The sequence below is a fragment of the Euleptes europaea genome, chromosome 2, assembly GCF_029931775.1.
Source record: "Euleptes europaea isolate rEulEur1 chromosome 2, rEulEur1.hap1, whole genome shotgun sequence".
Lineage (NCBI taxonomy): Eukaryota > Metazoa > Chordata > Lepidosauria > Squamata > Sphaerodactylidae > Euleptes > Euleptes europaea.
This window is the reverse complement of record NC_079313.1, coordinates 29007635-29027545: the sequence shown is the minus strand read 5'-3', so window position 1 is coordinate 29027545 and position 19911 is coordinate 29007635. Positions and strand designations below refer to the sequence as shown.

General features: G+C 42.0%; 1 protein-coding gene across 1 annotated transcript in view; it reads left to right on the top strand.

Annotated features, from left to right (window-relative positions):
* The first annotated feature begins 1608 nt into the window (after window positions 1–1608).
* Window positions 1609–19911, top strand: part of PDC (phosducin) — a 36159-nt gene continuing 17856 nt past the window's right edge. Inside the window, exon 1 of the mRNA XM_056845113.1 lies at window positions 1609–1659. The gene's annotated coding sequence lies outside the window, so the exon portion shown is untranslated. The remainder of the gene's footprint in view (window positions 1660–19911) is intronic.

The window sequence follows — 19911 nt, the reverse complement described above, 5'->3', positions numbered from 1 at the left end:
TATTAAGGTCTAATTCAGCTACACAACTCACTGAAAAGAACAGACTGGAAACAGCAGCAATTTGGATTGTTCTAGCTCCTTATACTGACCTTTTCTATTAACAAACTAACATGGAATACTGAAAGTATCAATTACAATGAGGAGACACAAATTTTGTTTTAATACAGTTAATTTTGATATTGTGGGAATGTACTGAAAGTAGTATATTCACCCAATTCCCAAATGTGGGAAACCTGAATATACGTGACTAACCTCCCTTTCATGGAAATCTTGAAAGGCAAAAACTACTTGTCCTTATTTAACCATCTCCTGTGGTTCAAAAGGTGATATTTATGGTTATTCATGTTCCTAAAGAGGTTATACTTTATATGTCATGCAGAGTTGTATAATTTTCAAGTCAAAAGAAAAAAAACTGAAACATTATTTGATATACATATTTTAAAATATCATTTTTCTTTGAATGTAGAAGGTGTATGTCTAGAAACAGGTAAACTTGTATTGTCATGGCTGCTCCCAAAATATTAAAACTTTTGAGAATTTCACCCTTTGTTGTAAAATCCAGTTCCCGAGTCAGAAACAAGCAGTATTGTGTCACATAAGTGATTACAGTTGGTGTCAAGATTTGACCACAAATACCAAGTCAGTGGTATATACACCTAGTGAGAACACAAGTATTGTATCCACTAAATTCAGTTCCAGTGCAGACAGAGCACATGTATGCAAATTAGCATTTAGGCGTAACTTGATTATAACTTTCGTCGTATCTTCAAAGTGGCCATTAAATACTAAACTACGGATAGAGTAACAGCCTTATCATTACCAGACAGCAGATAGATTAAGTGGTAGTCATAGGAAAATACAGGAAATCAATGGAGTAATAAAAGATCTTATAGAAGAATATAGATCACAACTGAATAAAAAATGGGTAAGTTTTTCTGTCTTTGCCTTTCCACATGGGCTGACTCTCTGTTCGATTGGGATATTTAAGAATCTGCCAAATAATTCATTGAGGGGGTAAGGCATTATGTCTGGCTAAGAAGAAAAATCTTCAGAAGTGTGGAATGGTTAAGAATTGAAGATAATCTGGAAGCACTGGAAAAGATGGGGTGCTGTCCCAGAAGGAGGGTGTGCATTTCCTTTTGGCATCATCACATAGTTCAAGATGGTCCCTTAATTCTAAATCTGTATCACTAAATATTGGTAAAATTGGTAGGGAATGTTGAATTCATATTGTATGTCTATGGTGCCATTGGAGATAATAGTAATAGTGCCTCAAGGTCTATTAACCATCTACTCTGATTAGTCAGGTTAGAGCACTCTCTAACCCACAATACAGAGATGCCTTCTGTAACTCAGGCTAGCAGGGGTTATTTTTCTCTCCCAATTATATCTATGTAGCAAATCCTTCAAATCCCCAGGAAGTCTGGCATTTCATTGGTCCAGGCTAATTAACAGAATTTTCTATTTCCTTTATCATAATCCTCTTACCTTTCCAGAGCTATTTCTGCTAGGGTCATTGGATCCAGAGGTTTAAATCTCCTCCCGGATCTTCCTACTTTCATGCACAGGGCAACCAGGGACTCACATTTGCCTCGGCTTCAATCTGTTGACATTGGTGGTTACGCCAGAAAAAGTGGACATAGCACCTGAGCACACCAGGTAGATTTATTTGTTATTATATGCATTTATTTATTTGTATTGTAGAATTTACGAGCATTACATTTTTACTAGACCCTGCCCTGAAGCATAAATCTTTGGGTTGATGGGTCTTTTACTGGGAATAAGCTTATGATTCTGTGGGTGTTTGTATTTGCATTGTCTGAAATAATCTGTAAACTCCAAGAACTTTTAAAAAATGTTTATGCCTATGCATAGGCATGTGTGTATACACGGACATACGCCAACTGGTATTTCCACTAATGAACACACGTACTTGAAGGGGAAATCCCATTCATTTCAATGAAAATAACTTCTGCTTAAATGTGTTTAGGACTTGAGTATTAACAATACAATACTAAGCTGAATTAGACCCTTCTAACGCTGCATATTGTTGCACTGATTACTAAAATAGTAGAAAAATTAATTAAAGATGTCTGGTTTTTTGGGAAGTATTGTTAGTGTTATAATAATGATCTAAGCCCTTCCTATTGTGGACCAAAGTGTTGGTTAGCACTGTTACGATGGCAGAAGACTTCTTTATAGGGCAAACTGCTCTTGACGAATGGGTTAGGAGAGACCACAAGGATCCATATTTCACTAGTACTTACATATACAGTTACAAAGAGTTAAAATAAATGCTTGGTTACAGACCTGCTTGCATAAATGCTCATCCCAGTTTCCCTCCTTGCTCTTCATGCCCACAAGAAACAGGATTACCAGTCTCCAAGTGATCTCCCAAAATTACAGCTGATCTCCAGACTACAGAGACCAGATACCCTGGAGGAAATGGTATCTTCAGAGGGTGGACTCTATGGCATCTTTACTGAGGTCCCTCCCCAAACCTCCCCCTCCCCAGTCTCCCCTCCCAAATCTCCAGGGATTTCCCAACCTGGAGTTGGCAACCTTACCAGGAAACCACCATTGAAGAGAGACTCTCCAGAGGGACATGTAATGAGGCACAGGGGACTTTAGCTTGGCTGCATGCAAAAGTGGCATTTCTCTTTGGCTGGATCAAAACCACAGCATTTGTACAAGCTGGGGAGAGGTGGGTAAATCTGTACTGTGCATTGATTTGCCTTCTCTATAATACAGCAAAGAGATGAATGACTTGGATTCTGTTATTAAAGACTTAACAAATATTTGTTGAGTGAAAAATGGCACTCATCTTAAGTGAAAAAAGGCTTGCCAAGCAATTAGCATTTTCCTGGCCTGACCTGTAAAGCCGTGTTCTGTTATCAGTACTGCGGTTTGAATAGCACAAATACTTCAGATCCTCCCTGGCTCCACCTTAATTTCACCCCTGGCCTGTCTAATTCTCCTCCACCCCATCTTACCAGATTCCATCCTGAGTCTACCCTGTCCTAGCAGGCTCTGCACTGGCTCCAGGCTGCAGTCCTACCCAGGAGTATTTTTAAATCAAAAATGAGCAAACCTAATTGTTAAGGTTAAATGGAATACTAAACACACTGCACTCTTTGCAAACTCATCACATTTTTAAAGCATTGGGTTGAATCCTGCAGATCCTGTCTACTAGGGGAGATGCTTTCCTGTGGTTCAAGGAGACTTCCTCTGACACAAGGCTATGTCAGGAGATTGTGTCTTGTGCCAGAGGACTGAGCCACCCTTAGCAGAACAGATCTGCAGGATCCAACCCATCATTTAAAAAAAACAACAACACTCCATACTCTGTAAAAGGGTGATTATTTTTTTATTTTGAAAGCCATTGCTGTAAAAACATTCAAAGGGTTAATATGTTTCTAGACTTTTATGTGTATAAATTAGAGTTGCTGTAACCTATTTTACATTTGTTATGGCTAAACAACACACATCTGTTCATTTTTTTTTTAATATACAGCAACAGATCACCTTTGTAGAATTCTTGCTGTTGTTCCCACTGTATTTTTAAGTAAAAATTATGCCCAGGAAAATGAAGTCAGTGGGTTGGATCCAGCCAGCTTTTCCACTGGTGAAAAAACCAAGGAGAGGGTCCCTTCGTACCACTCAGAACTGTTATGATGGGGATCATGGGACCTGCATAGATAAAAGCCATGTGAAACAGGAGTATAGATAGTATGGAGAAGAACTGGGTAAGACTGAGCAAAAAACAACAACAGGTTGGATCCAACCCAGTTCCTAGATTCATTTCAGAATACTCTGCTTTTTTCAGTAAATTGTATCCTGCCCAAACACATGGCTCTTCCTCCTGTGTTTTATCCTGCAAATGAACCTAGGAGGTAGGTTAGGCTGAGAGAATAACTAGTCCAAGGTTACCCAGCAAGTTTAATGCCAAGCAGTGATTTGAACCTAGTGCCTTCAGGCCTAGTCGAAGCAGGTAGCTTTGTTGCCATATTTAAATGAAATTGTTCTTAACTCATTTTGCTGTGAATTGAGCAGTCCTTGTTTAAGTTTTGCCTCCAAACCTATCCAATGCTACTTTACCGTAAGCAACAGTTGCTAAAGCCGGCAGATGGTCAACCACTCTGTGTGGTAATTAAGAATTCATCTCCGATGAAGCACCTGATCCTGCTCCAGTTAAGTCAACTAGAGATTAACACTAGGCTAAGTGCATCAGGTTCATATCTTTGCTTCTATCTAATTATATGGCATTTAAACGTAAATTTAGAGTTTTCTAATTTGCATCCATATATATAAATTTCAGTGATGGTTCGAAATCTGTTGAACAGTGACAGTATTGCCTGAATGTAAGCATTCCCGGACAAAACTAGTAAATGTGAGAAAATTCAGAGATGTGCTGTGCTATCGTCACCTACATGTGATTGCCACCATTCTCTGGTATATGAGTGAAAATAATTGTAATATATGCACATGCATAGAATTCATCAAGGATTGCCAGACATGTGAACATCAAAATTTACTGCATTTTGTAGGCTTACTGTAATTATTTAAGGCGGCAATTCTCCATTGTGTGCACATTCACATCATCTTTGCTCTTAAAACATGTTTTGTAGATTTTTGACATACAACAAAAATCTGCAAAACTTGTGAACAGATATGATAGCGGGTGGATGAGCACACAGGGGCAGTGTTTCCCCCCTAGTCAGTGGTGATCTTACTGATTATGGTGTCCAGGACAAAAGTCTAGCATGGAGCCCCGGAATCAATGCTGCCCCCCGTCCTCCCCCACAAGGACCAAGCTAAGGGCAGCCCCCCTCACCCCATGTAAAGCAGGTGGGAGCCACCACTCGAAGCTGGCTGCCTGGGCCTCAGACAAGGCTGGCACAGGTGGCCACAGCTGCCTGAATCCCAGACAGGAAGGCATGAAAGGTTGTTGCAAGCGGGCAGCCTGAGCCTTGAACAGGGTGGGCATGAGCAGTGGCAGTGTGAGCCTGTTCTTTTTCTTCTCCCCCCTACTGGGGGGCAGGGCTGTGGGCAGTTGCCCCACTCCCAGCATGGGGTGCAAGGCATCTGCCATGTTGCCCATGGGCTGACTGCCCCTGGTCCTGTTGTAGCCCTTTCAGTTCTTTGGAAAGACAACTGTTTCCAAGTAGGAAAGGGGATTTCCAGCAAACTCATGTGAACTGCTTGAGATTTGACCCAACACAGTGAAAAGCAGGGCCGTAATTTCAAAAGAGGACATGACAAAGTGTTTGAAAACCCATTGGCAATCTCATTGAAAGGCAAATTTGGATCCTTGATAGAAATCCCCTAACTCTGATTCCACTATAGAAGTCTGTCTGAAGCAATGGGGAAGTGAGATTGACAAAATCCCAGATCTATGTATGAAATCTGTTTTCCCCTGAAATCTTACTGAATGCACTCAACACATGAAGCTGACTAATTCTGAATCAGACCGTGGGTCCATCAAAGTCAGTATTGTCTGCTCAGACTGGCGGCCGCTCTCCAGGGTCTAAGGTCTTTTTCACCACCTACAACCTGATCCTTTAAAAGGGAGATGCTGCGGATTGAACCTGGGACTTTCAGCATGCCAAGGAGATGCTCTACCACTGAGCCTCCTCAGACAGATTTGTACTGCAAATTCATACCGTATTAAAACAAAACTGAGATTCACAAATTCTAGTCCCCTCTTATTGTATTTTTTGCTTCTATTGTATTAATGGATTTTAATTTTTGTACAACACTCTGAGCCATTGTGAAAAAGGCAAACTAATAAATAAATAAATAAATAAATAAATAAATAAATTTGACTGCCAGTATTTAAAATGGCTGTCATTACTCACCATGTACCAACAGCTACTTTTTATGAAAGAATTCTGTTAATTGATTTAAAAAGCCATATTGAAATATTAATCTTTAATTCCCCCCACAACATTTTCAAAGTTGTCATTGCTAAACAGAGTAAGATCAGTTTACTCTGGCACTATGCCTGAATCTTTCCTAGGACTAAATATAGAAAAGATTATTATTTTTAAAAAGGGGGAAAAACACCCTTCAGCTACTGTATAAGACATGTGGTTTTCCATTTGATGGAAGCCAAATAACAGCTTTTAAATAATTCCTGACTGGTTTTCATCTTTAACCTCCATACCCCTAGGCTCAGGGTGGGTTTACAATCTGAAAATAAACACATATATACACTGTGATTTATAACAACAAAATTTTAAAGAATTATGCTTAAGGGCACAATCTTTCCCTCCCTGCATGCAGAACACATGCCAAGGAAGGAGGAAGAGGCAGGAAGGAGGGAGCAGGCTCAGCTTTCTTTCCTACTTCCCCCAACCTTCTCTCACTTGTTCCTTAGCAAAGGCTGCAGACCTGAGCACGAGGAAGCAGTCAGAGACGAAGGAACAGCAGGGTGGTACAAGCTATGCCATCCTCCCACCCCTACCCTGCTTACCAGATGCATACCCTTGAATATTTCATAAATGAAAACCGAGACATGGTTCAACACCTGTATTTTCATATCAAGGATAAGTGCTTGACTCTCACCCAACCTCATCTTTTCCTGCTGAAGACTCTATTCCTTCTGTTGAATTCTCTTACAGCGCATTCCTGACATGCGCCTGTGACCCGACCCAAAGGCCTTTTGAGGCTGGCAAAGGCTCCGCCGGCGCAAGGGCCCACAGCGCCAGCATCCAGGTGGTGCATGCCGGTGTTTGTGGCCCCAGCGCCGGCGTGCAGGGCTGGACGCCGGCAAAGGCCACGGCGACAACCCGGGAGAAGTTCCTGGGGTGTTACGGCATCTTGGGAGGCGTTCCTGGGGCATAACGGTGTGTGTTACGGTGGTGGTGTTCCGACACCAGCCAGGGGGCAGGGCCACCATTAGGCGATCTCCTGAGCCATTATGGCTTGGGAACGCCCTCCCTTTTTTTGCCAAGATACACCACCTTTTAGGTGGCGTATCTCCCATGCAACCCTGAGGGTTACACGGATTTTTGGTGCCGGGCAGAGGTTTTGGCTGGGCTGAATCCTCCTTAGGAGGCAGCGCCGCTGCGTTGCCTCCTAAGCCCGGCACAGGCATTCTGGTCAGGAATGCGCTGCTAGCCTATGACAGCTAGACCTTAAGTGATTTCTTCTAAATGTAAATTAGATATGTTCTTTGAGTTAAAGATCTATTAGACAAATGCAATTGTTTTAATAATATACTGTTGCAGGTCAAAATACACCTCAGTTGCCATATGTAAAATGGCAGGCTATGAACTTCGTGAGTGTGTGTGTGTGTGTGTGTGTGTGTTAACAGTTCTTTAATATTCATGTGTATGCATTCATATCCATGTGCACTTGCGACAAGATACATAAAACCTCCCCCCATCCCAATCTCAAAGAATTAACTTTAGAGATAGGGACCTTGAAGAATGGCAGGAATTCATGATAATATTTTAACAAGGCCATGGCCCTAGTCTTTGATGCATGTCTAGCATCAACACCCTGCCCTCTATACAGTAACAGCAAAATGACACTCGAGATGCTATCTAAATACAGTGGCTTGACTGGGCAAATGAGCTGGTATAAAGAACCGGAAACCATTCATTACAGAGTTTAGAATACCAAAGTAATACTGTGGTAGTAGCAGAAAAACAGGCAATCCTTATCAGTCACTGACAAGTATATTCTTGTATATCTAAGATCTTAAAAGATTCAACCACAATAAGCAAGGTATGAAGATTTTAGCTTGCTAGGTCTTGAGACAAGAGGTCAATAATTCCAGAATGATTTTTACATGTTAATTTGTAGATGATGTTAGACACACCAGCCAGCTTTTTAACTTGAAACACATTGCCTTATACCAACCTAAACCCCAAATCAGATGCCACAAATTAGTGTTGCCAGGTCTCCTGAAGCTCAGAACCTGACTACAGAAGCAGTGGCAAAATTTATCTCATGGGCACTAAAACGCAGTGACCATGACCTGAAACAATCTTGACTGAGTGGGTTTGAGGACTTTGATATAATTCTTATAGTAAGTATACTGATATTTTAGCTAACTTTTAAAACTTACAAGTTCCATCCTTTTAGTATATGAACCTTTTGATTCTGAATTGTGTTTGTCTGCGTATCGTAGATTACTGTTTGTATTGGCCCTAGCCAATACAAGCCGTTGAGTTTTATCGATTATTTTATTGAGAATAAACTTGAAAGTTAAGGACCTGACATAGGGGCAATGGTGCTGAAGATGGTCTGTAGAATCTGCATAGGGAAGTACCTAGCAGGTAGGGGAGAGAGCCTAGCAATGGCTGATGGTTTAAAGGTGGAACCTAACAGAGAAGAAAGGAAGCAGAGTCAACAACAAAAACCCTTAAGCCAATGTGACTCCATAGCCCTTTCATTGCACAATGTGTGACAGAACTATCACCTCCTTCTTAATAATGGGGTGACAATGACGGGGATTTTTTTAATTCGACTTCACCTATACCCCACCTTTCTCCCAACTGTGGGTCTAAAGTGACTTACATCATTCTCTTTTTCTCCATTTTCCTTCCTTTCCTTTATCCCTTAGAAGCTCCTTGATCTCAAGCAGCGTAATTTTAAATCTAATGTTTGAGAGATATAAGGACTGAAATAAATCTTGCCACTGACAATGTAGCCTTGGGATCCCTGTCACTTAATAAAAAAAGGCATTATATCAGACACAGAGGCATTAGATTTATATATTAAAATGGGAAAGATTTAACGTGATCTAAGTTCCTCATAAAAGCAGCATTCCAAAAGGGCGTGAGCTAATGAATCAATAGAGCCAGAAGAGCAAGGACAGGTCCTTTCTGGGTATGGTATATTCAAAATTCTGCCTTGCATAAACATAGAGGGGCTAGCATTCAGTCTAGCTAAACAGAAGGCTCTAGAAAGACGAGGGGTTGTCAAATAATAAGTATAAGCGTTTTCTCCATTTTATCCTCACAACCACCCTGTGAGATAGTGTGACTGGCCCAAGGAAAGCCAGCAAGCTTCCATGGCATGAATAGAGATCTGAACCCGGGTCTGCCAGATCCTAGTCTGACACTCTTAACCACTACATCACACTGACTCTGAGCACTGAGGAAAATATATTTTCTTTTGCTTCTAGCTCTCAAACCGATATTTTATTTCTTTGCCCGGGAGACTAGCTCTTTTCAGACATTCTAAAGGCATATAAATGCGCACAAATGGGATCGTGGTGGCACATTAATTCATTGGAATGTGCACAGACAAGCTACATATGTACCAAAAAAAAATAGGCAGCCATAGCACAATCCAAAGCCAAAAGTTTTGTGGAAGTTTTCAAAGTTTTCAGGCTGGAGGAGGGGGAACACTTCTTTCAGGCCATGATCTTAAGTCCTTGTTGCTGGCATCTTGTAGGATGTCTGCAGGGTGGTTTAGCTGACTTCAATGGTACAAGATGTGGCTAGTGGGTATCAGATTGCACTACTGGCATGTTGGGAAGAAGAAACAAAAAAAGGATGCTTTCCATTGAAAATACAAAAAACAGCATTAGGGATGCCACCTCCGGGTTGGGAAATACATAGAGATTTTGGGGGTGGAGTCTGAGGAGGGTGGGGTTTGGAGAGGGGAGGGACTTCAATGCCATAGAGTCCAACTGCCAAAGCGGCCATTTTCTCCAGGGGAACTGATTTCTATCACCTAGAGGGAGATCAGTTGTAACAGCGGGAGATCTCCAGCCACTACCTGGAGGTTAGCAACCCTAGGGTCTTTTATGCATGGGTTGGATCTCCCTGCTTGGGCCTGGGTTCATTGCACATTAAAGTAACCCGGGTTGGGGGAAACTGTATGCATTGGCTTGAATGGTCAGGGAAGTAACTGTGTGCTAATCGAACCATGATTACAGAAAAACAGTCTCCCAAGCTCAAATCAAGTCCCACCCCTTTAAATGCTGCTCTGTAATTGGCTTACTTCGCAGTGCTCCCCGTGAGAGAAGATTTCCTTCCCCCCAAACCCAAACTGCCGCATAAAAAAGCATTTTAAGAACAAAAAACGGAGCTACCTGAAGGTGGGGGGGAGAAATCCAAGCCTCGTTTTTAAAAAGCTTTTTTTTTGCTCAGAAAGAGCTCCGAGGAAGCAGGAAGCACTTGAACCCATGCCTTTTTACACACTGCTTTGTGACTGGCTGTGAGAGAAGCCAATCTTCTGTTTTCCCCTGTTTAACCATAGGCATGCTGCTTTGAGGAGGGGGTTGGAAAAGGGTGGGGCGTGATGGCGTGGGGAAGCTCAACCCGAGAACCAAGTATGCACACCCTGTGACTCTGGAATGAGCCAGGATGAACGGTTTAATACGGGCCAGAAGAGGAATGGGAAAAGCCGGGTTCGTTTTGCGTCGAAACAGCATTGAGCTTCCAAGGAATGAGATATTGTGCATACCGAAAAATTTGATCCTGGCTGAAACGGGGAATAAAGGAGATTAAAGCGACCATGCATAAAACACCTAGGTCAAATGTATGCATGTACGTGATCCTCCTGATGGGGAACCTTGATTTTCATGCTGAAGAAAGACTTACATTCATTAGGTATGGATAAATATCCCTTTTTAGTTTTGTTGTTATTCTATTTCTGTAGATTACAATTGTGAACAGTTTCTGTCTGACCAGTTTCATTACTGGTACTGAAGATTCACTTTGCACATTTTACACAATGGATACATGTACATATAATGATTAATGCCAAATTATGGATACACAAAAACACTGAAAAATGCATATACTCCATACGAATAATTTCATGTGAAGAAAAACAAAAAGTATGGAAAAGTCTCAGGACATTGTTTTGCAAACAGAGAACCAAAACTAAGACAAGCACATCCGGATAGAACCAGCAAAGCCTATGAAATTCAACAGCATATCTAACACTGTACATTTGTGTGCTCTGTGTGTATGTTACGATGAATGTGTGAAGGCTGGGGACAGAGCTCACCACCACAATCCCACTCCCCCCACCATACAAAGACATTCATTTTACGTGCTTGATATGTCTGAAAGGTGTTAATGAGAAAGTGGCTAAAACCCTAAAACACAGATCTGGTAACTACCACAAACAATTCAGCAGCGAGGCGTCAAGAATTAAAATAAGCTTTTCCTGGAAAAATACATATGAAAATCAAATATACGAGTCCTTGGCTGTTTTTCAGTCGTTGTGCTCATAAAAGGAAATTCAATAATTGATCATGCATATGTACTTTTCTTGCATTCATATAACAAAGACAATTACCTCACAAGTTGATAGCATTAGGTATAACTGTAATCACTGCATTTTTCAAATCCTATCCTGTCACTGAAAGATTAATGCCAGTTTTCAAATAAATGTACTGTCCTATGCATCCTCATCGTTGCCAGTGTTTAACTCCTTTCCAAGGTACCTGTAGTAGTAGTTGAATTCTAGTTCTGTAATACAACATTTTTATCTGGAACTACACGGAATGTCTCAACTGCAAATATGAAATTTCAGAGTTTAATCGCATTAACTTCACTGCATTATCAAGAAAAATCAATGGGGACATAGATCAAAAATAAAATAAAATAATCTGTATGTTTGGGTTCAGTATCGATGCTGTTTTGAAAGGCTACTAATGGATTTACCTGGCAATCCTATGGTTACTCCAGTCTAAGATCACTGATTTCAGTGGCCTTAGATTTAGGGTTCCCAACCTCCAGGTGGTGGCTGGAGATCTCCCACTATTACAGCGGATCTCCAGGCGACAGAGATCAATTCACCTGGAGAAAATGGCCACTTTGGAAGGTGGACTCTATGGCATTATGCCCTATTGAAGTCCCTCCCCTCCCCAAACCCTGCCCAGGCTCCACTCCCAAAATGTCCAGGTATTTCCCAACCTGGAGCTGGCAACCTTAGTATTGCCAGCCTTCAAGCCTTGGTTTCGTCGCCTGGAGATCAGATGTAATAGCAGGAGATCCCTAGCTGCAACCCTAGGCAATATTGTTGTGGTTGCCTAGCAACACAAACAATGGATGCAGCAGAAGGCATTCATTTCTTAAAGCTACAGGCTCTGCTTCTACAGGTTGAGTATCCCTTATCCAGACTGCTCGGGACCGGAAGTGGTCCATATTCTGCAACTTTTCATATTTCGGAATATTTGCATTTACATAATGAGATACCTTGGGGATGGGACCCAAGTCTAAACACAAAATTCATTTATGTTTTATGTATGTTTTATATACACTTTATACACATAGCCTGAATGTAATTTTAAACAATATTTTAACAATGTTGTGTGCATTGAATAACCAGAAAGCAAATTGGCATGTTGCTGAGGGCGAGTAATACCTGCATGCCGGCTCAAAAAGTCCAGTTTTTAGGTCAGTCTGAATATCGGGTGTCCAGAGAAGGGATACTCAACCTGTATTATTTTTTTAAAAAAACAACCCATTGTTGTTTTAGATTTTAAATTTTTCTGAAAACCTAGGGCTTTTTGGAACTGTCTTGACTGTTCATGGCTATAATCTCTGGCTTCAGGTATCCATAGATCTGGCCATGTTGACAATTAAATTTGTTGATAAATGTGCAGCAGTTATTAATATTTTCTAAGCAATCCAAGCTGTTCACTTCGAAATAGGACTTTTTCTTCCTAAATTAGGTTGCATACCCATAGGACAGAACCCATCTTTTTATGTGATTGGTGCACTAATAATAAACATTCAACTTATTTTCTCAACCTCTTCTTTAGCTGTCTGTGTACCCACTACAGGCAAGCTCATTCAGCACATTTTCCTGCCATTTCAAGAATTTCACTGGAATGTTTTTATTATTATTGCTTGTTTGGTTATATTCTCTTCCCATTACAATTACCAAAAAACCCCAAAAGCTTTATTGAAATAGAGCTCCAAATTTCAGCCCTCAGTCTATGGAAAGTTGGTGTCCACATATGGGTAAGTCCACAACCCTACTTGCCATACAAATGTATAGCAAGCCGTGGCTGACCCAATGATGTATTTTCCCTTGCGTGCAGCCACACTTCTCCTTTTTCTGGGAACAGCTGGTGTGTCAGGGCCCCAGGAAATAATAAATTGCTGAATGCTTTTAGGAAGACATGGGAGGACCTTGCTTTGGAATGAACCGCCTGGCCACAGTGTTACGTGCTTGGCAGCGTATCAGTCTGCTGCAAAATTTGCCTAGCAAGGGAAGGGAGGACTGCAATAAGCTCTACGTTTTGATCCTGGGTTCCTCTATATCAGTGGTTCTGTAGCAACCTGAGGGCCACTATTTTGATAACAAATTTTGAATGGACCCAAAAGAATTTCTATCCTCCCTCACAAACACAACCCACTTGTCACACAGTCACTTGCAGAGTATGTACAGCAATCCATGCATGCTCCATGTAAGACTCAATTCTTTCACCTTATCCACTAAGAACAAGTTAAAAAAATAATTTGAATGCCTGTGTATGGCCCACAAGTTCAGATATCAGGGGACAGCTCATTCTATAGGGCCAGAAAGCCCTGACCCAAGTTCTAATAAATCACACTCTTGATGGGATGGGTCTTAGCACCAGAGGCAGCAAGAAACTTTCTTATTGGTTAATAACTAAATAGAGGCCAGCTGAACAGTGGTGGAAAGAGGCCTGAAAAAGCTCTTGAAGCTGCTTACAGAACTGGGAAAGGACTAGTGACACACAAAACCTGAAATTCCAGTGTTCCGCTGAAAATCACCATTTTCATGGTCCTTGGATATAGAGTGGTGTCTTTCTCTCTCTTTTGCATTCAAAAGTAGAGTGAAAAACAGCCCACTTTGGAAGGAACAATGATAATTAGGATTGTACCTCTTTGGTGCCACTCAACCAATTAGAAATCCTAGGGCCAATTAGTTTCCAGTAGAGTTGTGCCCCCCCCCCCCCCAAAATCAGTAAAATTTCAGGTTTGGGTTTATTGGGCCCGATTTTTTCCGGTAAACCCGAACTAAGCCAAATACCCATACCGGTAAATATGGGTATTTGGCTTATTTCCAGGCTTACAGAAAAAATTCAGGCCCATTTATGGGGATTTTTTAAAAAGTTCCTGTGGGTGCATTTTTTTTCAAGGTAGAGCCCCCAAATTTACAGCATAGCTTGAAGGGACTCTTCTTGCATGCCCCCTGACGTTTGGTAAATATTGGGCCAGGTGGTCTATTTTTATGGGATCTGGAAGGGGTCACCCCCCTCCATAGAGAAACATTGCTAAGTTTAATCACTATGATGTAGAAGATTGCTTTGATTATTTCAGTGCACTTTGCAACTGAATTTTATTATGTGAAGCAAAATCCGCTTGCTAATGATCGCTGAGGTGCATTGAAAGTGGATTATTCAGTGCCCATATGGCCTAGCAATTAACATCTATGAAAGGCAACACGATATCAGAGGTGGTGATGGGTCAGTCTAGGAGCCGCAGAAAGCCAGATATTCGGGTATGGCAAACTCAGCTTTGCCAATCTCCCGGAGTTTGATGATTCGGTATACCCGAACCAGAAATTTACCCAATTGACATTTATTCTGTATTTTTTGTTTGGTTTTTACCGAATCAACAGCTCTAGGGCAGTCTTAGTGATTCTGAGGTCCTGAGTAGAAGTCTGGCATGGATCCCCTGAATCACTGCATCCCCCCCCCATTGCCTCCCTTGCTGGGTTCAGGAAGGGGCAGTCCTCACCCCATGCAAGGCAGGTGGCACCTGCCACCAGAAGATGGCTGCCTCAGCCTCAGTCAGGGCAAGCACAAGTGGCTGTTGTTGGCAGGAAGCCTGAGCCTCAGTCAGGGTGAGCCTGCTCTTTCTCCTCTTTTCCTCTCTCCATAAGGGGGGCAAGGCAGTGGGCGCCTTCCAGAACAGGGCCCAGGTCAACTGCCCCATTCCCATTGGCTAAGAATACCCAGTAGGTGATCTATCATTTACATCTTCATCCCACCCTTTCTCCAAGGAGCTCAAGACAGTGTACATCAGGAACACGCAACCTTGTTGTACTTGTGGACAGATGTGGAATTTTGAGAAACACTGCCAAAGGAGGTAAGACTAATCACAAAATGGATGCACTGGAGGCCAGTTACAAAATATGAGGATGTGTCAAGCCAAACATCCTCCTATGATAGGGACAGGTATTTCTGTTCTCTTTGTAGACCTACAGGTGATGTTTCCCAGGGTTTTCCAAAATATCTCCTGCTCCACTGAGGCAGAGGAAAGCCAGGATTGGTTCTTTGCTTTGCAAGTGTTTAGGGGAAGAAGCAAGTTGTCACCAGGAAATATATTTGTGGGCACCATGGTAACAATAGATGTCACACTGGGGATTACTAGTGTACATGGTTCTCCCCTTCTAACTCTTATCCTCACCACAAGATGGGCTGAGATATAGTAAATTACCTAAGGTCTAGTGAATTTCATGGCTAAATGAAGATTTGAACCCAATCTCCCCAATCCTCACCTGGCACTTGTACCACTATATCACGCTGATTAACGAGTTTTCATTATTACATTACAGTTTGTTTTATACAAATATCTTGGAGGATGGACATCCAAAACAATTTAATCATTACAGAACTAGGTTGGTGTTTTTTTTTTCAGGGTCAGTATCCTCAGGGAACCACTTCCATACAGATTTTCTTTTGAGGGACCACCTGAGTCTCTGCAGCAAAATCCTTACATGTTGCAGAGGATTTCTATGTTTGTTCTGAGCATGCTTTCATTCAACATGGGATGCTACCCAAGCCAATCTGGACTTCCCATAGGCCTTCAAGTACTGAGAATGCACTCTTTGGTGCGTCCAATATCCCCTGCAGCTGCACATTGCCAGAGACAGCAGACAAGTTATCAAGGAGGCTTAAAACTATGGCTTAAAATAACCTTTTTTTTCTCCCCCTTTAAATGTCCAGCCTGAGGAAGAGCTCTGGAGAATTCAAAAATTTGCATACTTTTTTATTTTGATCAATTTTAATAAGAAATATGATTTTGTTTTTGGATTTTGGTTTGGACCAACTCATTAAGCTGCAACCTTTGTTTACCATTATTGCTCTCATCAGTTAAACACTATTAAGTTCCCAGGGTTCCCAATAACACAGTTTGAAAAACATTGAAATAAATTAACACAAATTCAATTTATATACAATATATAGAGGAGACAAAATGCCATATAGGGTAACTAGCAGTTTGTGTGACCAAGCTGCTGAGAATGAGGGTTGCATGGATCTGTTGTCATTATTACTAATGCTATGTTTGCTGATCTAATGCTGCTTCTTTAAGACCAAACATAAGTCACTTCCAGTATTACTGGCCAACCTGATGTAACTTTAAAAGACCAGTGAAATTTTGACCTGCATCTATTTAAAATGTTTCCATCTTTCCAAATAAGGAATGGCATTAACTCTGCTCAAGAGGATAGACTGAGTCAATCCAATAACCCTCTCATCAACCCCAGGCAGCTAAAACAAAGCTGGCAGCATTCTACGTCAGTCAACCTGGGCTTATTCTTCCTATTGCGTAACTCCTTCCTTAATCTGACATGAGTTCTTGAACCATTGTATCTTGCATCATGTTCCGAGAGGATGGTTTGCAAGGTACCCCAGTAGATCTCAGGAGGCTACATATCAGCAGGCAGTTTTGCCTGAGGGAAAGGCATTTTATAGATGTGACTGTAAAACAGCCTGTATTATTTTAGCTATTCATTTATTCATCATTTATTCATTTAAATTTTGTCCCACCTTTCGCCTGGTAGAGATCCAAGCCACCTTACAAAAAGACTAAGGCCATTAACGCATGGGCAAGATGTCACTGGTTTATCTCTCTCCCATCTCACACCATTTTATTCTGTGATCGTGAAGTTAAACTCATGGCGTTTCCCATCCCATACTATGTGCGCCACCTGAGGTTCCCTTGCGTTTGGTACGTGGGGATAACGTGGGATATGGAGGGAGTGGTTGTGGGTTGCACCGTAATTTACATCACCACCATGTGATTGTATGTGGTTGGTTTCTTCCTAATTTGGGGGTGGGCAGTCTGGTATGCCAACAAACCAATCAACAGGATCCGTAATTTTTTTCCCTGCTGGTTTCCCCCGCGCGGGGAAGGACTGACTTTCCCCCGCCCCCTTTAGAGAAAGCAAGGAAATGGCACCCTTCGGGCAGGCAGCTTCCTGGATAACGAGCAACATGGCGACTGATAAATGTGCAGATCCAGCCTCCCCCCCAATCATTGCTCTTCATTGCTCTTGTCCCTTCTTTACCACACCGTACAGGAGCGGCGCTCAACCCCCGTCCTACCTCAAACGCTTGGTGTAAACAAAAGACACTTTAATTGAATGGTAACGAGAAGATGGCACCATGGAAATGAGAAGGGATAGACCCAACAGTCGGCCGGCTAGTCATGGAACCGATTAACTGGTATACCAGCATCACAACCAGCATCACAACAAAAAACACATGAGGAGGGTACTGAGAAAAGGGCTGCATTGTGGTGAATGGTAGGCAGCAATGGCAGCCACTCATCTCTGGCAACAAAAGTTGGGAGGGGCAGAGGGAAGAGCCAAAAATTCTGATGGGATGGGCATGCTGGCCTGATGGGATATCAACCCGGAAGCTCATACATGACCAAACACCCAGAATTATCGCGAATGTGAATCCACTTTCGAAATAAGCCGGGGTTTGGAAAACACACTGGTAAATCACACCGGAAGTGAATCGGATGCGCAGACTGGAGACGGCGTACATGAGGACCTGGGAAAATCACTTCATTAGGGGGGAATCGCAAGACAAATCGGCCATGCGTTAAAGGCCTAAAAATCAGATCACAAAATAATACATAGCAAAGATCTGATCAGCTAGCCAGGCAATCCATTGGTCTTTATAAAGTTCTGTTTTCCATGGCTCACTAAGAAAGACCCTCAACCTGATTTTCAATGGCAGGGCTACCCATGTAATAGGCATTTGAGCATAGACATCTTGAAGTTTCTATTTTAACTTTTTCCGTAAACCATGATATCTGTTCTACAAGGATCTGGAATCCATAGACTATATCTTTCACAATACTACAATACAGTCATCAAGTGAAAATGATTATCCCCAGCTTCAGAACTAAAAAATGGAAGAACCTCTTCATATAATACATAACTAACTTCAAATAAGTCAATCAAATTCAAGAAGAATAGACCTATCAATGACTCTTTGTTATTATAGTTAAAAGGAACTGCATGCTTACATTTTGAGATGCATTAGCTGTTGGGGGTAAGCAAAAAGGAATGGTCATCACTTTCATGTAAAACTTATGAGAATTCAAACATCTCTATGTGATAGTGGGAGATCTCCAGCCACCACCCAGAGGTTGGCAACCCTATACTGGCTGCTATTCAAACCATATAGCATCATCCAGAAAGGCAGTCCTTATGTTCTTAAGTAGCCTTCTCCCCCTTGGGTGTTATTTTAACTGGTCTCCAAATGGCAGCTATGATGTCATGCGACACAGCACATAACTACACTATTAAACAGCCTCAGCTACAGTAATCCATTTGCCATGAACAGAAAGTACAGTTTTACCTTTTGTCACTCACTCAGTGCACATTTAGAAGGATTGTGGTGGGTCATGCAAGCCTGTCTTCCTTCCAGAGCATGCACGTAAAGAAGTTTCAGGGTAAAACTATACTTTATGAGGTTCCCTGTTACACCGCCTTGTAAGACCGATGGGGGGCAGGGAGCTATTTATAGGGGAGAATCAGTAGGGAGGAGAGAATGCTTAACCTCCCAAATGCCAATTCTCGTAAGGTTTTTTTTACTAATCCCCCCCACACACACACACACACAAAAACCTAGGCTCCAAAACCACAAATAAGCATGGCTGGGAAATGGGATGACCAACAGAGAGATCTGCAAGAAAGAATCAGTGAGTACAGTAGGGTTGTGCACCCCCCCCCCAAAAAAAAACAGTACATTTTGGGTTTGGGTTTATTGGGTGCAGATTTTTTCAGTAAACCCAAAATAAGCCGAATACCCATACCAGTAAATGGGTATTTCAGCCTTATTTCTGGGTTCCCCCCCTCAAAATTCGGGTCCATTATAGTCTATGGGAACTTTTTTATGAAGCTCCTGTGGGGGCATTTTTGGAGGTAGAGTCACCAAATTTGCAGCATGGTTGCAAGGGACTCTCCCTAGATGGACACCAAAGTTTGGTAAAGTTTGGGACAGGGGGTCCAATTTTATGGGCTACAAAGGGGTCACCCCCATCCTCCAGGCATTTGTGAGCTGAGCTGTCAATCGGGTTTCAGGTTCAGAAGTTCAGTGTTGCCAAGGACTGGCGAAAAGATCTGTTTGGCAGACTGGCACCTCAAAGTCTGGGGGCTCCATTTGTATCTGGGGTGCATAGCATGTCATGCAAATTAGCTTCCAAACTGAGGAAAATGGCTTAAATGCAAGAAAAATAAAGCACAGAAAACATTTCTTTTGGTGGCAAATGACATCCTGTAAACTGTTCTTTATTATAGTAATAAAAAAATCTGATTTCAAGAGATGGCCATGGTGCAGGGAAATAAAGCCACTATTTGGAGCGACCTTCAGTTTGAGAGTAGGTTTCCGGGGGGGGGGGGGTTGATATCGGAGCCAGCCGAAGCCATGACCAAAACAGCTCCTGTGAAGGAGATTGCTCATCCACATGGGTGAGCACTCTTCCAAACAAAGCATGTTCAGCAGCTGTTGAAGCTGGTGCTTTTTAGTTGGAGGGTATATCCCACCAGATGGGACTGAGCCCCGTCTTTTAAATGACCCTTCTGCCTCCAGAGTATCCAGATGGATAGTTTGGTCAGACCAAGTTGGCTCCGATTACATGACCTATTCGGGTTTGGGTAGATTCTCAAGTTTTTTTATTCAGCCAAAAAACCCCCCAAATATTGCTGAAGCAG